Consider the following 22817-nt stretch of genomic DNA (forward strand, 5'->3'; position numbering starts at 1 on the left):
ATGCTTCCCAGGCGGCAATGGAAAACTACTGCTGCAGCTACTGTACTTCCTCCAAGGCTCTCCACAAACTTTTGGTCTCTCCTTCTTTGTGTGTCTCTTTGTCTCATTAGCCTGTGTCAGCATATTCAACAGACCCATCCCCCTCTTTGCTTTTTGAACTAGATGGAAAGACTGAGACGAGGCAGGGTGGAAAAAAAAGAGAAGCTCCGCTGTCTGAATATGTGTCAGTTGGCCAAATAGGCTCCACATGCTTGGCGTCTTGATGCAGGATGTGGCGGACTATCTACTCCTTCTTCATCTTGTTTTGTTTTCCCTCCCTCTGAAAAGCTCCTTCCTTATCTCCCTTGGTAACTATCTTTCCCTCTGTTCTTTATAGATCCCATTCCCTCTCTTTATTGTGCCTTATTTTGTGCTTCCCCCTCCGATGTCACAACAGGCAAATTAGAGTTTAGTAACGTATTGCGACGTCCTGCTTGGGTCTTAAATCCGAGGCTGGCTCTGCATGCGGCGGTGCTGTAACTTACGTTTTTGCTGCAGCAGTGGGAGCATTTCAGCTCAATGCTTGGCAGTTTGACTTTATTCCATGGCTTATTGCTGCAATAATGCAGAGCAGCAAACTGAGAACACCACCCCCCCTTCCACCACAGTCACAGAGAAGCTGTTCCACTCATGCCGAGCTGAAGCTTCGGTTACATTACCAGTCAACTAGAGCTGGTGTTAGCTATTAAGCCAATTTAGCAGTACACACCAGTGTAGCGAGGCTTCTAATGACTATCAAAACAGGAGTCGCTTACACTAATTCAGCCCCGCGTGCTGGACTGTGTTTTCAGCGACCTCCCATCCATAAGCATTTGTGGCTATCTCTTTCCTCGTTGATTGACTGATTTATATCGGCACTCATGCTTGAAATAGAATCCACTTCTCCATCTGCAGTGGAGATGCAGGGACTTGAGTGCACTGACTGTATCCTCTTCTACCCCGAGTATGTGTGCGGCGAATTTCACCATGCACGTGTAAAAGGTTCACCAACTGCAACTCGAGGTGAATGCAGAAGAATAAATAAAAAGGCTTTTTTTTTTCTCTCTCTCCATTCTCTTTCCCCCACCCACCTATCCCGTCTACTCCCTTCTCTTTTAGATTCTCCCTTGCACCCCCATCCCTCATCCTCTTAGGGGAGCATGGGAGCATGCAGTGGAAAAAACTGAGCCAATAAAGACACTGCCAGAATCCATCCACTCCCTGCGCCTCACGTAGTTACTGAGGGAGAGAAAGAGTGGTCGGAAAAAAGAGAGAAAAGTCCACCTTTAACATATACAGCTACGGATTATGGAAGCTGGAGGAGGACAGGATGCAGGAGGTGTGAGTGCTTAAGATGAATAAGGGAGGATGGAGGTAAAAGGGAAGGTTAGAATGAAGATGGATGGACTTAGTTGGCGAGGAAGATAGTTCTGGGAGGGAACATGTGGACGCACATATGGAGATGCCTCTTCTTTACCCAGGGGTGCTTGTGACGAAGAGTCTGGCTGGTCTTAGAGTCCCCCCTGGAGGGCCTTGCAACAGGTGCAATCCTTTACAGCCCTGCAGCTTCAACTTTCATGTTGGTTAGCGAAGAAAAGCTCGAGAGTCCTTATGCTGTAATCACGCCGGATTGCCTTTCTACTCAGTTTTAATTAGTGGGACATGAGAGAGCTTAAATTGTGAAGACCTGCTTCATTTTTACAAGTGGCATATTGAACAAATACGGAACAGGTGTTTAAAAAAGAAGGGCACGGAGAAGTAAAAGTTGAACAGAAGGTGAGATAAAACTTGGAGCGCTGGTTCAAGCGAGGTCTCGTAAATCATTGAGCATTTTCAGACCACCATACGATGCCGTTTGACTAGCTCATTGATCGTCTTCTCAAAGATACCCCCCTGCTGATAGCTGTAACTGGGCCAAACCCACCCACCATGCTCAGTATGTGAGATTATGATGGCTTACACTATTACATATGTTTACACCAAGACTGTTAGCCAATCTAACCAGGCTGGGTGCTCAATTTGTCTAACATTGGCACGGACGGTTTCGAGATGAGGCCAAATTTGTCAGAACCCGTACACCCCCCAAGGCTCCACATTTGACGGTATCTCATTTGCTGATCCTTCACGGCATTCTATCGTTTTGTTTCCCCTTTTTTATGATGAAGCATTTATGATCATGTCTCTCAGGGTTGTCATCACAATTTACTCCCACAAGGCCGCGGTATGAATGGCTCATATGCATGTGAACTGGAGCGACTCTCATTGAAACTGGTGGTATGCTGCTGCATGGCCTGATTTTCATATGGGCTAGAAAAGCTTAGAGAAAATGGAAGATAAGACAAATCTATTATGTGTCCGTCACTCTCAGGAGGCCTCTCATACAGTATCCTTTCATGCAGAATACAGGGACCCTCAATATAATTGCATCCTTCGTGTCAATTCTTTTCTCTCTCTCTTTCTCACACAAACTCAGAATCTTTTAAGAGAAGGTCTAGCATTTATTAAACACAATTTTCCTCTGCACTGGCAGATGCTGAACACAGCAGGTCACTTTGGCCAAGCTTTATGTGCTCTTAAATCAATGACATTCACTGATGATGACAAAGTGGAACGGCCAATTCAAATGTACGAAGATGCAAGTGCCAAAAAGAAACCTGGGACAAATGTGCATGCAAATAAATCCTTCCATGCTAAAAAATACTCAACAATGGTCTAAGGCAGCGTTACTCAACCCTGCTCAAACAAAAAGCCAAAAAATAAAAAAATAAGAAGAAGAAGAAAGCTTTGCAAGAGCCACAATCTAAGCAGTGAAAAATGCTGAAAATGGGTAAAGTGGCAATAAACATAAGTTTACGTGGTGAAATGGTCAATAAGCAGGAAAGAAGTGGCAAAAAATGGGTGACAGTTGGCAAAATGGGAGGAAAAGTTACAGGTGGCAAAAATGGTCATAAACAGTAAAATGTGGCAAAAAATAAGTAATTAAAATGGGAAAAAGTGGCATTTAATGGCAAAAGGCAGCTTAAATGTGCAAAAAGGGGGAACAACTTGAAAACAGCACCAAAAAAAAAACAACATAAGGCAAAAACAGTGTGAAAACTGCAAAAAAATATAACAAAAAACGAGATCTAAGCGGGAAAATTGGTCAAAAATGTGTTGCAAAAATCACCGAAAAGAGACTAAAATGGACAAAATTCACAAAATGGTCAAAATGGGTGAAAATTGGCAGAAATGGGGAGAAAAATGGCAAAATTGGTTAAAAAATTAGTTACAGGTGGCAGAAAGGGTTAAAAAAATGTAATAATGTGGCAAAAAAAATGAGCGAAAAGGGACTAAAATGGGCAAAAGTGGCAAAAATGGGGAAAAAAGTGGCATTTAGTGCACTGTAAGAAAAAATTAGTTGACCTTACTTAAAAAAAAAAATTATGGAAAGTCGTTGCCTCAAAAATAACAAGTAAACGACACTTGACTTTTGTGAGTTAAAAAAACTTGTTTGTTAGTGGTGTGCAGTGCTTGTCCTACTTGAACTATTTAAGTATTCACTACTAGTTTAAAATCAATTATTTTAAGTTTTCACAACTGAGATTCAAATGTTAATTTAAGTTTGCAGGACTTAGCCTAAATCATCTACTTTGAGTGTGTAATACTTAACATTTTTAGTGCATTGTAAACACTGATAAGTGAATAGCACTCAAAATATCTTAGATAACTGATAACCTTAGAACATCAGCTAGTACAGAAGTTTTGTCAGTCATTATTTCACCTAAGGTGGTCTATCTTGTGCCACCATTTACAACAATGGCTGTTGGTGACCCACTTCATTAATGACAGTGTGTCGTACAACTTTCACTGATGCTGTTAACCGTATCACTGCCCCCTATAGGCGGGAGATCTTTAATTGAGACAGAAACTTCACTCGTGGTGCATTTTATTTATTTATCTTATGTCACCTTTTTATAACCAGGAGAAAACCTCATTGAGATTAAAAATCTCTTTTTCAAAAGTGTCCTGGCAAAGACAGCTGCAGCAAACAGAGTGCATAAAGGTTTAGTGCCCAAAGGCATTCTGGGAAAACTGCAGATTTGCCACAACTCAAATAATATGAGTTATGACAAAAAATATTTAAATTGTTTGAGTACTGTTTACTTAAAACTGAAATAAGTTGCATCAGCTCATAAAAATAGAGTTCAAATCGCTGTTTTGGATTTTTAAGTCAACACAACTTAATTTTACCCCCTTTTTACTTAATTTTTTTAAACTAAGTAAACTTAAGTAAATCAAGCCCTTTCGCTGTTATGGCCAAGAAGTACAATTAACTTGTTTATAATAAGTATTTAGAACAGGTTAAGAAGAACTGAGTAATTTCAACTCAATGTGTATGAGTAAAATGGATGTTGCTTTTTACAGTGTGGAGAAAGGCAGTTTATATAAGTGAGAAGGGCCAAAACATGGCGAAGAAAAGTGGAAAATAAAACAAATGGCATAAAAGAAAAAAACTGGTGGAAAGTGTCAAAAGAAGTGACAAACTTGGGCTTTAAAAGCTGCAAAAACAGATTAAAAGTTGCAACACAGGGGGAAAACTGCACATGAGGGTGATCGAAATATACAAACAAAAAAATAAAGGTTGCCACCTGTACGAGAGTGGCAAACAAACTGATTAATGTTACTGGCAATGTATAATTTCTGAGGTAAAAGCTGACCTTTTAAAGGTTTTCTGGGGAAACAATATTTCAAATAAAGACATTAAAGAGCCACAGATCATTACAAAAGGGCCACATGTGGCTCAAGAGCCAGACATTGAGTATCACTGGTCTAAGGGATGCAAAAGTAACTTTATCCTTTCTGCCCCGCCCCGAACCGCTCCAGGGCCTTCATCACAGACTCATTCATTTGTGTTTACTCGTGCTGAACAGGATTGCAATTTCTCAGATAATTTCTTAAATATACAAAGAGAAGTCATGAGAGCTTAGCTGAATTTATCACCTCTGACCAGGCGTGTAAATGTCTATCCCATAAAGATGTCTATTTTGAATGGTGAATGTGTGAAGTCAGCCAATTTCCCAGAAGACACTGCAGTATAAACAGTATAATGCTGGCCTAGCCTGCAAGGACAGGCTTGCACTTGGTACTGAGGCACCTTTCTGAACAAAAATGACTTATACAGAGAAATCTGTAAGCTCAACATCTTTTTTCCTAAATCTGGATGACAGGTGTTGAGAGACGGTAAGCTAACAGGACACTGCATGTCACAAAATAGTCAAAGCAACAAGGTCCACTGGGTTTCTGAAAGTTTGGGGTTGAGATTTTAGCTTCCTAGCTACCCACAGCCACCCATGATTTTATCAAAATGACACCAAAACATAACTGCACCTTAGACCAAAGATTAGAGGGAGTCACTGGACAGGGGGGAAATAAAAGGGAATGGAAATGACCATCACAAACAACTCAACATCTCATTACAACAGAGAACAAGCATTGGCTCACTGGAGACAGAACCAGCAGAGCAGAGACTTCCCAATGTAGCCTCGCAGCAGCTGATTGTCATCAGCTGAGGGAGAACATCACAGGTGATATCAAAAGCTCCTGACGAGCAAGGAAACCTGGGATGCTGTTTCTTTGGAATACTCTCCATAGGAAAGTTAAGTCAGTTAAGAAAAAGTTTACAGAGCTTCTTTGTTTTATCACAGATAAATACAGATTCATCTTAATCACAGGAAGATTTATTACCTCATTGCTGAGCACCCCTGCAACAAGGTGTATTTGATAAAGAGCTGAAAATAAAGTTAAGGTATTCATTACTAACACAAATGCATGACACTATCCAGATGAACGTCTCTAAAACACCAGGCCGGATGTCCAAGTCCAAAAAAATTGCTTGTATTAACCAAACCAAATGCAGTCACAGCCAGTATTTCAGGTTGAATAGTTACTTAAAGTTTGATAGGATTTGTAGAGTTTTGTGTGTTTTATTTAAGCTTGAGCTTTAACCAAACTTCCAGTAGAGTTTTTTTTACATAATCACATGATGTTGGGGTAATGGCAATCATCTGATTTACATTCACCACAATTATGCATTGGAAAAACCTCATCTATGTGGTTAAAGGGGCTTTATTGTTATTCCAGATGTGGCACATGAGGAGATTAAAATCAGGTCCTGGGGTCCCGGTTCTGAGAAATATCAAAATAGAGTAGACATTGAATAAATTCTATGTGTTATGTTGCAGCCTGATGCTACGGTCGTTGAAACTCATTTATCACCTCATTAATGTACACTGAGTCCTCCTTAATGACAAAGTGAATACAGAATTTAGACATTTTTGCATATAAAAAGAAAAACCGAAAATATCACATTGACAGATTCATATTCAGATCCTTTACTCAGTACTTAGTTGAAGCACCTTTGGCAGCAATTACAGCTTCAAGTCTTTTGGGATATGACCAACAAGCTTTGCACACCTGGATTGGGGGATTTTCTGCTATTCTTCTTTGCAAATCCTCTGAAGTTCACTCAGGTTGGATGAGGACCACTGAAGGACAGCCAGGTCTCTCCAGAGATATTTGATAGGGTGCAAGTCAGAGGCCTGGCTGAGCCACTCTAGGACGTTCACAGAGTCGTCCCTAAGCCACTGCCGTGTTGTCTTGCCTGTTCTCTATGTGATGATTTGTGTAATCAGTGATTGGATCAGAATCCAGGAGCAGAGCCGGAGACAGGAGAAGCAGCTTAAAGGAGACGTGAGGGCTGCAGGCGTGAGGGTGGAGGCTGTGAGAGAGTCTGATGCGAGAGTGTGGCAGAGGTTGTGCAGAACACTGATGGCACGTAGAGGCACTGGAAAAGGCGAGGAGAGAAAAGCATTAGGCACAGGTCACTAGAGCACATAAAAATCTCAAAATTCTTCAATTAGTGTAGCTAAGTCGATAGAGAGAGCCAAGATTCCACATCGGAGCGGGAATACTCTGGTGCAGGTGCGTAGGTGCCAGGGGAGCCAGTGCCGGTGAAACACCCAACCTCTGTGAAGAGAACAGAAACACTCCACGCAGGAAACAGTCCACTGGAAGTTAACAAAATAAAACCAGAAATGTGCAATCACCACACTCTAAGGGTCATTGTCATGTTGGAAGGTGAACCTTCAGCCCAGTCTGAGGTCCTGAGTGTTTCAGAACAGGTTTTCATTGAGGATATGTACTGTGCTCTATTCAGCTTTCCCTCAACCCTGACCAGTCTCCATGTCTCTGCTGCTGAAAAACACCCCCACAGCATGATGCTGCCACCACCATGCTTCACTGTTGGGATGGTATTGGGCATGTGATCAGCGGTGTCTGGTTTCCTCCAGATATGATGTTAAGAATTGGGGCCAAACAACTTAATTTTAGTTTCATCAAGCCAGAGAATCTTGTCTGAGAGTCCTTTGGTGCTTTTTTTCAAACTCAAGTGGGTTTCCGTGTGTTTTGCACTGAGGAGAGCCACTCTCCCATAAGCCCAGATCAGTGGAGGGCTGTGGTGATGGTTGTCCTTTTGCAACTTTGTCCCGTCTCCACACAGGATCTCCAGAGCTCAGTCATAGTGACAATCTGGTTCTTGGTCATCTCTCTTACTAAGACCCTTCTCCCCTGATTGCTCACTTTGGTTGGGCAACCAGCTCTTGGAAAAGTCCTGGTTGTGCCAAACTTCTTCCATCTGAAAATAATGGAAGCCTCTGTTCTCTTGGGAAGCCTTCCCTAGATCTGTAGCTTACAGCAATCCTGTCTCTGGACTCTGCAAACATTTCCTTTGACTTCATGGCTTGGTTTTTGCTCTGATTGTCAGCTGTGAGGCCTTCTATAGAGAGAGGTGTGCGCCTTTCCAAATCATGTCTAATCAATTGAAAAACCACTCCAATCAAGGTGTAGAAACATCTCAGCAAAGATCCAGAGAAATGGGAGGCAAATGATCTGAATACCTGTCAATGTGATATTTGAGTTTTTAATTTCTGGTAAATTTACAAAGATTAAAAAGATTAATGAGACAAAAAATGTTTAAAAGATTGTGGCATCAGGCTGCAAAATAACTAATATTCCCTAAATTAGGTGCCTGTGATGCTTTATTCTTTATGACACAGCAAAGCTTTGCAACCATAAATGAATATAAAACCTTTAAAATGAAACCTATTTGAATTGTATTTAGAAATCCAGTGAGACAAAAAGAAAACTGATTTGCTTTTTTAATTGAAAAATTGCAATTTAAAAACCTTGAATTTTCAAGGATTTGTTCCGTCTATTTGTTCTGCTGCCATTTGCAAGAAACTCAATTTTCAAATCCATTTGTTATTTTTTGCACAACTGACTACAAATATATATTTTCTGGGAAAATATTGCATCTATCAAAATTATTCAGATTTATTGTGAAGTATTCCAGTTTGGTTAAATGTCAGACATGTTCTTATCTCAGTTATAACTTCCTTTTCTCTCATATCATTGTGCCATCAACTCCACTGACCATTTGTTTCCTGTAAATGTCTTTTTTTAGGTTTTTACTCTCAGAGTAACTCATATCCGGGTCAGATGTCAAAGCCCTACAAGACAGCTGCAGGAGTCATTAATATAGCGGGAACATTGTCTTCCTCCATTCATTTTTGTTAAAAAGGGCAACCCTTGAGTTCACCGAGTAGTTGTCAAACCTCCTCCATAACTGCTTTGTTTACCTGCTTTTATATTCCAGAGCTAGAGGTGAACACTAATGACAAAGTCAAAGATAATGGTTTGGCTGTGAAGCTGACCTCCAAGCAGAGGACAGAAATAAACATGGAAGCCCTCCTCAGCACCTTTTCAACCACAGCAGCAGGGGAGGGAATCATAAATCAAATGCCAAAGAGTTATTTACTCACCTCCTGAACTATTTACCAACTGACAATAAAGGCCAAATTTATGTGGCAGTTACGAGGGTTTCCGGAGCTGCAAACAGGAGGCCATTTTATGGATGAGGCGCCATAAAATCCTGAGATAAAACAATATGGAAGATGAGGATCTGGCTATCAATCAAAGGTAGGTATGATAAGTAAGATCATTCAGATTAATAGAGTAAATTCTACTGAAAGATGCAGCAGCCTTGATGTAATCATCCCTAACAGACCAGAGAAGAGATTTTCAACCATCTATGCAATGGATGCAATGACTTTTATGTTGGGCCTATTTTGATCTATATTGAGACAGAACTACATTTACCAGAACCAGTTTGGATTATCTGGTGCTGATATGGTGTTAAAATGCACTAGAATACGGAAATGGCATCTACTTAATTGAAAATGTTCTGGGGGAAGACCCCCAGACTCCCTAGGGGTTTATTTATTTATTTCTGTTTGTTCTTCACAGTCCAACATTGAATCTACACAGTTCTTGTGGATGCTGATCCTAACTACAAACTAACTTGAGTAGTCTGTCTAGTTAATCTTTTTTAAGGCTATATAATGTGCCATTTGTATAACATATAAACATGTCTAAAGTGCTCTCAAAAACACGGCAAACTTAGTTCCCTCTTCAGTGGCAAGAACGCGCTGTATGAGCCCTTTTTTTTCTTTTCGCCCCTGCCCTTGAAAAAGTCTGTGCATGCCACTGTGCAGGGCTAATATGTAGAGACAAACAACCAATTAACCTGATGAGCATGGGAGGAAGCCTGACAAATCCATCTGTTTTGCAACATCCTGCAACCATAATTTCAGTGCACTGTTTTGAATGTTCTATTTGACCTTTGGTTATAGTATACTTTTTGTTTTCATTTTAGCATACATTTTTATCTGGTAAGGCTATCTACGGGCAAAAGTTTGTGTACATTTTGTTTTGGTTAATATTGGGCAGATGGGTGGGTGGGGGGGTAAATGTAAGAGAGGTCATGTAATATATCTGTAAGCTGCTGGATACCTTGAATTTCCTTGGGATCCATCCATCCCTCCATTCATCCCTCCATCCATCCAACCATCCATCCATCCATCCATCCATCCATCCATCCCTCCAACCATCCCTCCATCCATCCATCCATCCATCCCTCCATCCATCCATCCATCCCTCCAACCATCCATCCCTCCATCCATCCATCCATCCCTCCAACCATCCCTCCATCCATCCATCCATCCATCCCTCCATCCATCCATCCATTCATCCCTCCATCTCTCCATCCATCCCTCCATTCATCCCTCCATCCATCCATCCCTCCATCTCTCCATCCATCCCTCCATCCACCCAACCATCCATCCCTCCATCCACCCAACCATCCATCCCTCCATCCATCCATCCATCCATCCCTCCATCCATCCATCCATCCCTCCAACCATCCCTCCATCCATCCATCCATCCATCCCTCCATTCATCCCTCCATCCATCCATCCACCCATCCCTTCATCCCTCCATCCATCCATCCATCCCTCCATCCATCCATCCATCCCTCCAACCATCCATCCATCCATCCATCCATCCCTCCAACCATCCCTCCATCCATCCATCCATCCATCAATCCATCCATCCATCCATCCATCCACCATCCACCCATCCAACCCTCCATCCATCCATCCATCCATCCCTCCATCCATCCATCCCTCCAACCATCCCTCCATCCATCCATGCATCCCTCCCTCCAACATCCCTCCATCCATCCCTCCATCCATCCATCCATCCATCCCTCCAACCATCCCTCCATCCATCCATCCATCCATCAATCCATCCATCCATCCATCCATCCATCCACCATCCATCGCTCCATCCATCCATCCATCCATCCATCTGTACAGAAGAGGATTAGTCCCACTGAAAAAAAATTACGAGATTAAAGTCAGAATTCTGAGATTAAAGTCAGAATTCTGAAAAAAAATTTGAATTATGAGAAAAAAGTCAGAATTTTGGAGTTTAAAGTGAGAATTCTGAGTCTAAAGTAAGATTTCTGGGATAAAAGTCAAAATTCTGAGAAAAAAATTGGAATTAAGAGAAAAAAGTCAGAATTCTGAGATTAAAGTCAGATTTCTGAGAAAAATTCAGAATTATGAGAGAAAAGTTAGAATCACGAGATTTAAGTCAGAAATCTGAGAAAAAATTTAGAATTATGAGAAAAAAGTCGAAATTACGAGATTAAAATCAGAATTCACGGAAAAAGTCAGAATTCTGGGATTAGTGTCAGAATTCTAAAAAAATCAGAATTTTGAGAAAATAGTTAGAATTCAGAGTCTAAAGTCAGAATTCTGAGATTAAAGTCAGATTTTAAATATCTCAGAATTCGGACTTATCTCACAAGTGAAAAAAAAAACGTGTCTCAGATTTTTTTCCGTTGCCTTAATTCTCTTCTATCTGTCTATCTGTCTGTATGCCTATCTATCCATCTATCTATCTATCTATCTATCTATCTATCTATCTATGTAAAAAAGGTGAGAGGTAAAGAGGATACTCGTGAATCAGGGAATTGTTGATTTCAGGGGGTAACAGGCAAACAGATCAAGAGTAGAGGCCTGGATAAGTGATCAGAGAGATGCCCTGCAAACTCTGCAGGACGGAGTAATGTCACAGAGGCATCTCCCATTGAGTGAGGGAGGAAGGTCCAAAGGGAGGCGGTGAGGGAGGGGGAGTTGAAAAGAGGCAGGAAAAGAGCAGACAGTGAAGAAAAGTAAGGAGAAACTGAGGGAGAGAGACACCAGGGGAGAGAGAGAGAGAGAGAGAGAGAGAGAGTGAGGGGTTTGGTTTCCAGCTTGCTGCAGCGCGCGAGACGGAGTGCGCGAGAGGGGAGGGGAAAAAGTTCGACAAGGACAATCCCGCAGAAACTTTTTTTCCTTCTTCCCTTTCTCTGTGGAAGAAGCCTCCAGAAAATAAGTCAGGAGGACAACACTGGATTACCTCTGCTTTTCATCGCTACAAAGGATTTAAACTGCTCCCTGGATGCTGCACAGGCGTTTACTGACGGATTAATGTGGTCGCAAATTTGAGGAGTTATCAGTAGTTGAAGGTATGTAAGTTTGCGTTGACGTCAGCGTGCGTGAGTGATGCTTGCAACGTCAAAACGGCAAACTTGGAAACGTTTTGTTTTGCTAAAGAAACATTTCAGCCAAGAAAGTACTTATTTTGAACGTTACTGCAGTAAAACTTTATTTTGAAAGTTTTAAGCTAGTTTGCAGGCAGAGGCAGATGCTTTCTTACGTCTCAGAGGCTTATTAAGGTATTTTACAGTATGTAGCCTAAAGGTAAGTGTAAATTCGTTTCTGAGAACTTTATAAGCTCCTGCAGAATTGTGATTGAAAAATAAACAGATACCTAGACAGGTAAAATGACACGTTGTAGATTTTTATTGCTTGCATTTGCACAAACCTAGTAGCTGCTGGCAAACATGATGCCTATTTTCCTTCATATCCAAGCCAGGCCTTTACACAACACATTATTGGATGACTTAATACTGTAAATCTTTGTGGCTTGCATCCAACCCCTGTGGCGTGGAAAAGCCTCAGACTAGAGCTACATTTGGATCTGCTACATGCATATCATTCAAGCGGTGTACTCTAGCTCTGAACTGATCTGAGATCTGTGTTTGAAACCTTTCCTTTTACCTTGGAAGGAAAGGAAAAGTGCTGCGGGGGGAAGCTTGAACACCACAGCAGTCACATCTGTTTTCCTCATGACTAAGTCTCCCCATGTTTGCAGGCTCTTGCATCCTGTCTCTGCACCCCACAAGAAAGCCCCTTGGGAGTTCTGGAAAGTTTGTGTAAATCCTCCACTGCAAAATGTGGAACAACTCAGTGCTTCATGTGGATAACTCACCGGAGGATTGCATCTTGAGAAAGAGCAAGATTTAGCTCTCTGATTGGCTTCATTCTCTCCATTTTTATCTTTGGAAATCTATTCTTGAAGGGCCGTTTAAACAAATTTATTGGACCCTTGGAAACCTGTGTGCTGCAGTACCTCCAGGGACTCTTCCTTCCCTTGCAGGATTAGGTTACACTCCCTCTGCAGCACCTGGGGAATAAAGCCCTGTAAACGTTACAAATGGACGTCCTTGAATTTAACTGCACATTAAGTGTTGCTCAGTTAACCTGTTGAAGGCAGCACAAGCAGTGTTAAGCATCTTTTTCACTTCCTTTTAGTAAGTGCAATGGGCCTGAGGCTAATTGCATCTTCCGCTTGACACTTGTGCTCATTCTGGTCAGCACATTAACCAGAAATGTAAAGTTAAGACGGAGAAAAGCAGCGGGTCAGCTGCCCGCTGGAGGCTGACCCAACCGAGCATGGAGGCGTCATTTGAATAAGTGGAACTCAGAGATTTGTCTTTGTTAAACTCTCCCTACTCATGTTTTTGATCTTCCACTGCACTGGCCTGTCTCTCACTTACAAATATTCATGCACAGGCCTTGAACACTACCCAGAATGTAAGACTAGTAAAAACTTGCCTCAGTTTCTCTTTAGTTGCTTACAGAGTTGGACTGTCTTCACAAGCTTGCAAATTTCCATTGGCTCTTATCACTGGAAATCTAGAGTGTCCATCAAAACCTCAGGGCATCTCTAATGACTAAATTAAGCCTTAGCTTCCTGCTGCAACAGGCCTGCAATGCACTCATGTTTAGCCTGAGGTGACTTAAGTTCAGCCAAAAGCATACGTGTACATGTTTCCATTAAGGACACGTAAGACTCAGCAGAAATTCCTCCCATTTGGCAAAAAAAACTCTACAGAGGACAGCTAGTTGACTGGTGGTAACAGCTAATTCCCGTCTTCTTTTTTTGCCAAGCAAGCAGCAGAAAAGTTAAGTTTCTCCAGATTTGGTCTGGGCTTATTCATCTCAAAAGCTGCCTTCAAGGTAGCCACTACATTTATCAGTCACAGGAGGATGAATCTTTGGCTCTTTTGATCATTTACCTCATCTCCTGCTTCCTCTTACTCCTACAGCAGGCTCAAGCATTAACTTATCATGTGAATTTTCAGTATGCACAAGATGGATTGGCAGAGACTTTCATGTTTCAAAGGAAGAGTCCAACTGACCCTGGGGATTCTTCAACAGCAGAAGAAGGCTCCTTCTGGGGTTTTAAGTGATGTATAGAACTATTAGATGGATAGCCTTGAAGCGAGGAGTATACATCCATGTTCCCCTGTGAATTCAGTGTGATTGTGAAAGCATAGATAGCATAGAACATGGATTTAGCTTTCCTTTTTTGAAGAAGCATTATAAAGCCTTGTGGTGTTCATGTTGAAAATGCAATCTTAATCTAACTTTAAGGGCAAACTCGCACAAGGTCCGATTGCCCCTTACAGCCCACTCATCCTTTCTTCCCAGTCCCATTAGTCTGCACCCACATTGCCCCAAGCCCAAAAGAGCTTTAGGAAAAACACATCATAACCTTGTAAAAAGACTAGTACACAGACAACTTCACTTACTCAGTGGCTTATTTTGAGCCATTTTGGCCAGATAGTGTGCCAGTGTGGATAGGTCTCAATCAGGCTTGCACATCTGGACACTCCAACTTTACTCCATTCTTTGCAAAACTGTCAAAGCTCTGTCAGGTTGCACTGATTGTTGGTTTGAGGGTGAGTGTTGGCTTTGCCTTTCCAGAACATTCACCTTTTTAAAGCATTTCTGTGTAGCTTTGGCTGTATGCTTCTGGTATATAAATCCTCACCCTAGCCGTAGTTCTCTTGTTGACTGAAAATGATTGTTCTCTGGGATTTGCTTATATTTTGCATCATGCATTTTACCCTCTAGCTTTGCAAGCCCTCTTGATCTGACTGCTGAGAAGCATCCCACAGCATGATGCTGCCACACCTGTGCGACACAGTGGAGATGGCCTATTTGTGGTGATATGTAGTGTTTGGTGTGCTTAACATAGCGTCTTGCCTGATGGCCAAAAAGCATCATATTGGTCTGTCACAGAACATTCTTCCGCTTGACCATGGAGTCTCCCACATGCCTTTTAGTACTCAAGTCAAGATTTAAATGGACTTTTCTTCAACTGTGGTTTTCTCTTTGCCATTCTCTCATTGAGCTCAAGAGACCTAGATGCAGCCGAGGACCTCCACTTCATACCAGAAGTCGGACGAGCGCTGCCATATCCCGTCTTCTAATACGGGTAGTCACTTCAGCTGAACATTATATGCGACAGGAGATTGCCTGGCTGGCCAGACACTGATGTCGCCACCATGTTGCCAGAGGCAGGTCCGCTATGTCATTCAATACAGGAGACAAGGACTGTGCACATTTTTGAAATAAAAAGCTCAAACGATCAGATTAATATAAATATATATATAGACAGATATATAAATTCAAGATAAAAAAATATCTTTATGTATATGAAACTGTATTGTATAAAAAATAATTTATCTTAAATCATGCAGTACATCTTTTCATTTAACTGAGAAAATACAAGAAAGCGGATTTGGCTTTTATGTTTCACTATCAATTATTATTTTAAAATGGACTATTTGTTATAAATGATTTATTAAAATCCATGTAATCTCATTGTTTGAGCTTTTAATTCTGAAGACGTGCACAGTCCTTGTCTACTGTATTGAATGACGTTGCCTCTGACAACACTACGCCGACGTCAGGCAAGCCAGCCAATCTCCCGTCATATATTATGTCTGTGCTCAGTGATACATGAATTTGGTGGTGATTTTCTGACTTCCGGTGTGAAGTGGAGGTCCTCGGCTGCATCCAGGTTATTGAGCTCTGACTGGTGAAGAACCCCAGGTAACAGTTGTTGTCTGCAGAGTCTCTCCCATCTCAGCAGATAAAGCTTGGAACTCCTTCAGAGGAGTCACAGGTGTCTTGGCATCCTCTCTCAATAGTCTCTTTCTTGCGCGGTCTCTCATTTTGTGAGGACAGCCTGATGTAGGCAGATTTGCACATGTTCCATGTTCCTTCCATTTCTTGATGATGGATTTAACTGAACTCTGGGGGATGTACATTTTAATGACCTTTTCTCTGAGCTGCTTGGAGTGTTCTTTTGTCTTCATGGTGTAATGGTAGCCAGGAATACCGATTAACAAGAGACTGGACCTTCTAGACACAGGTGTATTTATATGTCAATCACTTGAGACACATTCATTGCACTCAGGTGATCCCCATTTCACTAATTGTTAGACTACTAGCACTAACTGGCTGGACCTCTGTGGAATTAGATCAGTCACTTTAAGGGGGATAAATATTTATGCTGTACATTACAGTTTTTGTCTTATCTACATTACTTTATAGAAATCTGTTTTCACTTTCACATTGAATACATTGTTTGTACATTTCTTTTGTCAAAAAAGTCGAAATATGTTGACCATGATTGGTTAATTTTAGGAACTGTATTTTACGTCCATGCCTTGCACTCCTGCTTGTGTTCATGGGCATTCAGTACTGCCCCAAAGCACACCTCTCCCATCCGTATTAGGGCCAAGGATGCCCTGTGCTTAAATACTGTACAAAGCTCTCATACTGGTCAAAAAAACTGGACACTGGGGCTCAAGCTTTTTAGAGCACAGTACAGATTGTCTTGTGTGAGTGCCACGTTGATAAACCTAGGAACAGGCAAAGAGGCTGAACTGAGGCAGCCTTAAGTTTTCTGTTGAACAGCTACAAAACATCCACCTGTAAGTCAACTCAGCCACAGTCCTCATCATCAATTTTTGAAAGTGTTTTTAGGCTTTAAAGGATTCCCACCAATCCAGGGTGTGCCAGTAAAAAAATGAACAATAGATAACAAATTCCTTTTCTGAGCCAGGCAATGTGCCAGTTCATGCTGTTAAACCTTTTGGCATCTGTATAAATAAATCAAAGCAACTTTAAAGGAGCTTTGTTGGTCAGTGAATGATTTTGGTGCCCGTTAATTTTCTGTTGTCTGTTTCTGGGTGAGACGTGAGTTGTAAAGGCATGTTGTTTGTCTTGTTGTAATGCCTGACATAACCACATTTAATAAATGCAAGAACATCCAAGAGATACTAATTTTAAACTGAATAAATATTTAAAGAGTCCACCCATTCTAGATTAAAAGCTTTTTATTTGCTGATTACCAATTTCGGAGCACTCTTGCTCATTTTAGTTTCTCCCATTGTGTTACTGAGACTTTGCTGACTCCTCTAGTTTCAGTATCATCAATCACACACTGTGCTCACCCACTGAGTGAATGAATTGATTGGCTGAGTAGCATCATGTGTGATGATAACAGACAAATTCATTGGTCTGTGACTTTCCTTGCTGAAATAGCCACCATAAGGGCAAGAAAAGCTGCACCATTTAGAATAGCCTACGGCACCCTTCAAGCTGAGGCTGGATTGCAGGCAAGTTTATATTAAGTCACTGGTGAGTCAAGTTAAATGTCTGTATTTTCTAGGGCTGGCAAAGTTAACAGTTTACTGTTTTAACTCAGATTTATTTTGACGCCACTTTTTTTGTTGCCCGATTAACACACAGGCGTTCTGTATGACCCCTGACCCATCCTGTAGTTTGCGAGATAAGGAAGTTGTAGGGATGTTATTTGCAAGCGAAGAGAAATGGATAAAGGACAGAGACATTTGAATGGCAAGTTCAGCCTTTTAAGTCATTTGCACTTACTGCCTACATGACCTGAGTTACCTGGAGTACGTAGAGTCTTAGGTGGCGTTCACACTCGGGGCCTGGTCCTAGATCTGAGTGCGCTGAGCCCAAAGTCCAGTTCGTTTTGTTCAGTGTGAATGCAAATTAACCACGCCTGGGCACCCACGTGGGGAGGAGGTCTTAGGCGCGATCTAAGTGGACTCGGCACTGTTCGGATGAAATGTGAATGCAACCGCACCTGAATACGGGACAGAGTCTGTGACATCACCTGACGTAAAAACTAACTGTAGAAACTAAACTTCTTTCCACAGTGCGGCAGTTTGTTCAAATATTTCCTCAATGAAAGGTGGAAATCATCAGAATAAGGTCAACAAATGGTCGGTTATGGCTCAACTTACGGATTAACTCAAGCTGCAGGATGCAAAGGCAGTAAAAGTCTGCTGTCACCTCATAAGGCGCTGTATCCATGCAGTGCAACCCAATTTAATTCTCTGAGCTGCACGTAGATGTGTAGATACGAAGAGCAAAGTTGCTGGCATCTTAAAAAGGGATTTTAACATCATCCGTGGTAACAGGATGGACATATACAATCTTCACTCGGGCCATGACGCGAGTGGTTTCCATGGTAGCCTCTTCTTCTTTCTCCTCCTTGGCAGGGATGTAAACCAGCTACGTGCATACCGCCACCTGCTGGATCTGACTGAGCACAGATCCTGGGCCGTGGCACAGATCAATGTTGCTAGTGTGAAAGTAAGCCAGTGGGGTAAGGGGGAGGGGGAGGAATTGTGCCACGGTGCATTTTGAAACAATCAAGCCTAATTTGAAAGCACCCTTAAATACCTTGTACCACTTGCTGGCCAAGCACCCCACCGATGCAGGGAGCCGCCTGCCTAGCCAAAGGCAGGCCATGCTGGATGGTTAACAACGGAGGCACTCAGACAACTCTGCAAGCAACAAACCTTCAACAGTGTTTGCTAAATGGGTGGCTACAGATTGCGGGCCAATTTATATTGTGGAGGATGAGCTGCACTTATGATTCGTCTTTGAGAGCCATTATGAAGTAAAATGCTAAAAGGCTCTCTCGTCTTCATGTTTGCTTTCACTGTACCTTGACTTCTCTCAGTAATCTGTGGTGTAATTCTCTGTCTTTTTTATCTGTTTTTGCTATTTTCCTGTTTTCTGTGTGTAAAGGGATGTCTCTGTGAGCCTTTATTTCCCCCCATGCGAGGTTGAAAATCTCTGATTTAGGCTAAGTGTGAAGGATTCATGGAATGATCTTTAGGTGATTTCAAACTTAACTGACCATGCACTTTATGTACATTTGTGATGATGAGAGCTGTTGTTCTGTGTTAAGCTGCTGAGAACAACAGAGGAGTTAGCTTCTATTAGTCTGACGTTGGACACTACATTGTCGTATTTTTCAATGTTACATTAAAGTCAGTTTCCCTATCTGTTGTCTCTTGTTGGGCTTGAGTTTACCATGTTATGCTCTCAGCATATTTTTGGAGCACTCAGTATCTTTGAGCTTAATCTGGAGAATTTTAAGGACATTATCCATCACTGTTTAGGTGGTTACCGTGAACAAACATTTGCATAAAGAATGCATTTTGTACACTCGTGTGTATTTCAATCTTGAGAAACATCCCATTATGCTAAATTTAGGATGGATGAAAATGGTGCGATTAAATGGCATTTATTCGCAATTAACTCCGACACATGTGAGATTAATCTCAATAATTATTATTATTATTTTTAATTTTTTTAATTTTTAATTTTAATGTGTGAGGAGCTCCCTCTCCTTCCCTTGAGACCCTCACTCACACCTGCTGTACCCGGCTCTGAGTGCCATTAAATTTGTGTTGTCCATGATGCCAAAGCAAAACTATAAAGAAGGATTCTCAAATGTTGGCCGTGTGAGCAAACGTCTCATTTCTGGTCTTGAGCAGAAAATGTTAAGGAGCCTTTGGGAAAAGCGTCTAAAGCTGTTTTGTTTATGTTAGAAGTTCTTGTTGTAGACCTGGTTTCACAAGGTTTTGACTGATGCCCACAATTTGGTGATTCTTGCTATCTGTTGCAGACTAAGTTGGGTATGGGCCCTTGGGCTATTGTTTTTGTGAGTCCCACATGACTCATCATGCTCCCCTAGGAAAAGGTGACCTTGAGCATAAAATCTTGTAGGGTATTTTACACAGTGCACTGGCATGTATGACTCATTTATCATATAAACAGCAGTACTACAAGGAAAAAGCCTTTCATTGTGCATCTGCAAGCTTTTAGTTTTCCACATTTTCTCTCAGACAATCTGCCACTTTGAGAACGTTATGAAGTCATCTGAAAAACAAGAATTACTTTATAACCATGGTTATGGAAGGTCAGCTGCTGATTTGGGAGGCTAATTGTGGCCTGTTATATCCAACCAATCAGGTGCTAATTTCAAAAAGGAATGTTTCTTAGAGGCCAGAATGGGTAAATGCATTTTCAAAGTTCAAATTATCAATTATCTGGCCAGTCCAGGAGCCCCTAGGCTTCAGCCTTGGCTAGCCTGTGCATTCATCCACTCCAGCCTGCTATAGCCTGTATTAAAAAAAAAAAAAAAATGGCATGGCAATATATTGTCATGTGCTCCTTGCTGACATGTGTACCGATGTTAAAGACTTTATACAGCCATAAATGCTGTGATGTCAGTTTTAAAATACACATTCCCTACTTTGTAGTTAGCAGAAAAGCCACTAGACCAGGGGTGTCAAACTCAAGGCCCGGGGGCCAAATATGGCCCATGGAACAGTTAAATCCAGCCTGCAAGATCATGTGATATTTCTGTTGTAACTGGCGCATCAGTATGCATATTTTTTCAAGTATAAAATGTGAACTTATCCTTGATGATTTAAGATATCCTTGTTAAGTCATAAAATCTGAAAAATAAGGAGTAAAAAGAATTAAATAAAAAGTCAGGAATGTGTGAAAATAAACTGATTTGTGTTTTAATTTCATATTTTCAATTTTGCATCTCCCAATAAGGACTCAAAATTGGGATTTTTACTTTTTTTGTACTTTGAGGATTTCAACTCATAATTTTGACTTCTTATATAATATTTTGGGCTTATAGATTAAAAATTTAAAATTTTTAGTCATGTTTTGACCTTTTTAACTAATTATTTTGTATTTTATCTCATATTTTCAACTCTAAAATTTGACTTCATAATCCCATAGTTTTACCTCACAATTTTAAAATTTTTAATCATATTTTGACTTTTAATTTTATGATTACAAACTTTATTTCATATTTTGACCCTTTAAACTCATAATTTACAATTTCTCTCTAATATATTTGCCTTTAAAAAAAAAAAAAATTTTCCAGTTTCGATTTCATGTTTTTGACCTTATGTTTGACCCATGTTTTGAGTTAGCTGTTAGCAACGATATCTAGGCTTGCCACACTAGCATTTTTTTTGTCACTGAATGACTCTGTAAAGACAAAATTTCTAAACGGGATTAGAAGATCATAAACAACAATTTAAGTTTTATTTGTGAAAACTAGAGCTGCATGGCTTAGGTCAGTCATTTTCAAAGTGTGAGGCCAGAGGCACGGAACCATAAACCAGAAAAAGGTGATTTTTCTTTGCGAATCTCTGCTGTGCATTGAGCAAAATGGACAGACTTATAGTTACTATAGGGACTATGCTATAGAGCGGTGTTACTCAACCAAAGAGCCAAATTTTTGAAAAATACTTTTGCAAGAGCCACAATCTAAGAGGTGAAAAATGGCAAAAATGGGTTGAAGTAGCATTAAAAATAGGTTAAAAGGGGACAAAACGGTCAAAAAGCAGCAAAAATGGGTGAAAAGAGGTAAAAATGGGGAGGAAAAAATGGAGAAATGGCCAGAAAGTAGCAGAAATGGATGAGAAGTGACAAAAAAAGTGAGTGGAAAGTGACTAAAATGGGAAAAAAGCAGTCAAGAGTGGCAAAAATGGTCAAAAAAGAGGAAATAAATGGTACATAATGGCAAAGGGTAGTTTAAATGGGCAAAAAATGGTTTAAAAAAGGGCAAAAAATGGGATAAAAGTGGCAAAAATTGGGAAAAATTAGCAAAAAAATAGGGAAAAAGTGGCAAAAAGACTTAGAATAATGAGCAAAAAAAAAATTTGAAAAAAGGGATATTTAATGATGAAAGGTAGCTTAAATTGGCAAAAGTTAGAAAAGGGAAAAAAAGGGGATGAAAGTGGAAAAAATGGGGAAAATGAGGCAAAAAGAAGTTGTAAAATAGCCAAAAAATATGAAAAAGGAGTATTTAATGGCATTTTATCTGAATAAGAACGAAAGGAAGATGTTTAAGGACATTTGCAAACCAAAATATCCAAAATGTATTAATGTTAAAAATGTTTAAAGATTAGACATATATGTTTGAATGTTGTTTAATTTTTTTCAATTTGAATCCTTTTTGTGGGTGGGGGTCCACCGAATGAATAATTTTTTCTTAGGGGAGGCTCACTCTCCCACACTTTGAAAACCACTGGCTTAGGTAATATGAAAGGCGTCAAGCAGCTGCATGAGCATGAGTACCACTGTTGAAACCTAACTCTCCTGTCTATGACAGAAGCTGTGGTGCCAAAGTTCTATGCAGATATAAAGCAAAAAGTAAGGAGGCACGATATTATCAGCATGATATCAGTATATCAGTATACGAACATTTCTGGCAGTACTTACAGCCCATATAATGGCTTTAAATGTCCAGATATATACAAATGAGTTTGTAAAGTTTTAGGTAGGATGAGCAGACCTACATGAGCTGAAGTCTTTCTCTGTCACCCTCATTCTTTTAAGTTTGATTAAATTAGATTTTATGGGTGTTCAAAGAACTGAAGTCATTGGTTTGAACTACATAAATATATTGGTATTGTTATCAATATAAGCTAAAGAAAATTGGAAAATCAAGTCAAGTGAAACCAGAATATTATTACATGAAAAGTATTAAAAACAACAGGGAGGGTTGTGTCACGATTCAAAATTGTATTTGCTTTTAATTTTAGTTTAGAGATTACAAATTGAATGTTTTAATTTTTTTTCCCATCTTTGTGGATTGGAAATTAAGTGTTTTAAAGTCTAGGACTGTTAAAACTTTGCCTTTGAGAATATCCTCTGCAATAAAGCACACCCAGAAGACTGTGGGAAAAACCCAGCCTTAACTAGCTGTACAATGCAATCAGAAAGTATTCAGACCCCCTTTATTTTTCAATATTGTTATGGTGCAGCCTACTGTCGTTGAAGCTCATTTTTTTCTCTCTTTAATCTACACCCGGC

General features: G+C 40.5%; 1 protein-coding gene across 4 annotated transcripts in view; it reads left to right on the forward strand.

Annotated features, from left to right (window-relative positions):
* The first annotated feature begins 11738 nt into the window (after window positions 1–11738).
* The window catches only part of col16a1 (collagen, type XVI, alpha 1), a 169189-nt gene continuing 158110 nt past the window's right edge, over window positions 11739–22817 (forward strand). For all 4 annotated transcript variants that reach the window (XM_041808222.1, XM_041808224.1, XM_041808225.1 and 1 more), the window contains exon 1: window positions 11739–11968. The gene's annotated coding sequence lies outside the window, so the exon portion shown is untranslated. The remainder of the gene's footprint in view (window positions 11969–22817) is intronic.

This window comes from Cheilinus undulatus, linkage group 16, assembly GCF_018320785.1.
Source record: "Cheilinus undulatus linkage group 16, ASM1832078v1, whole genome shotgun sequence".
Classification (NCBI taxonomy): domain Eukaryota; kingdom Metazoa; phylum Chordata; class Actinopteri; order Labriformes; family Labridae; genus Cheilinus; species Cheilinus undulatus.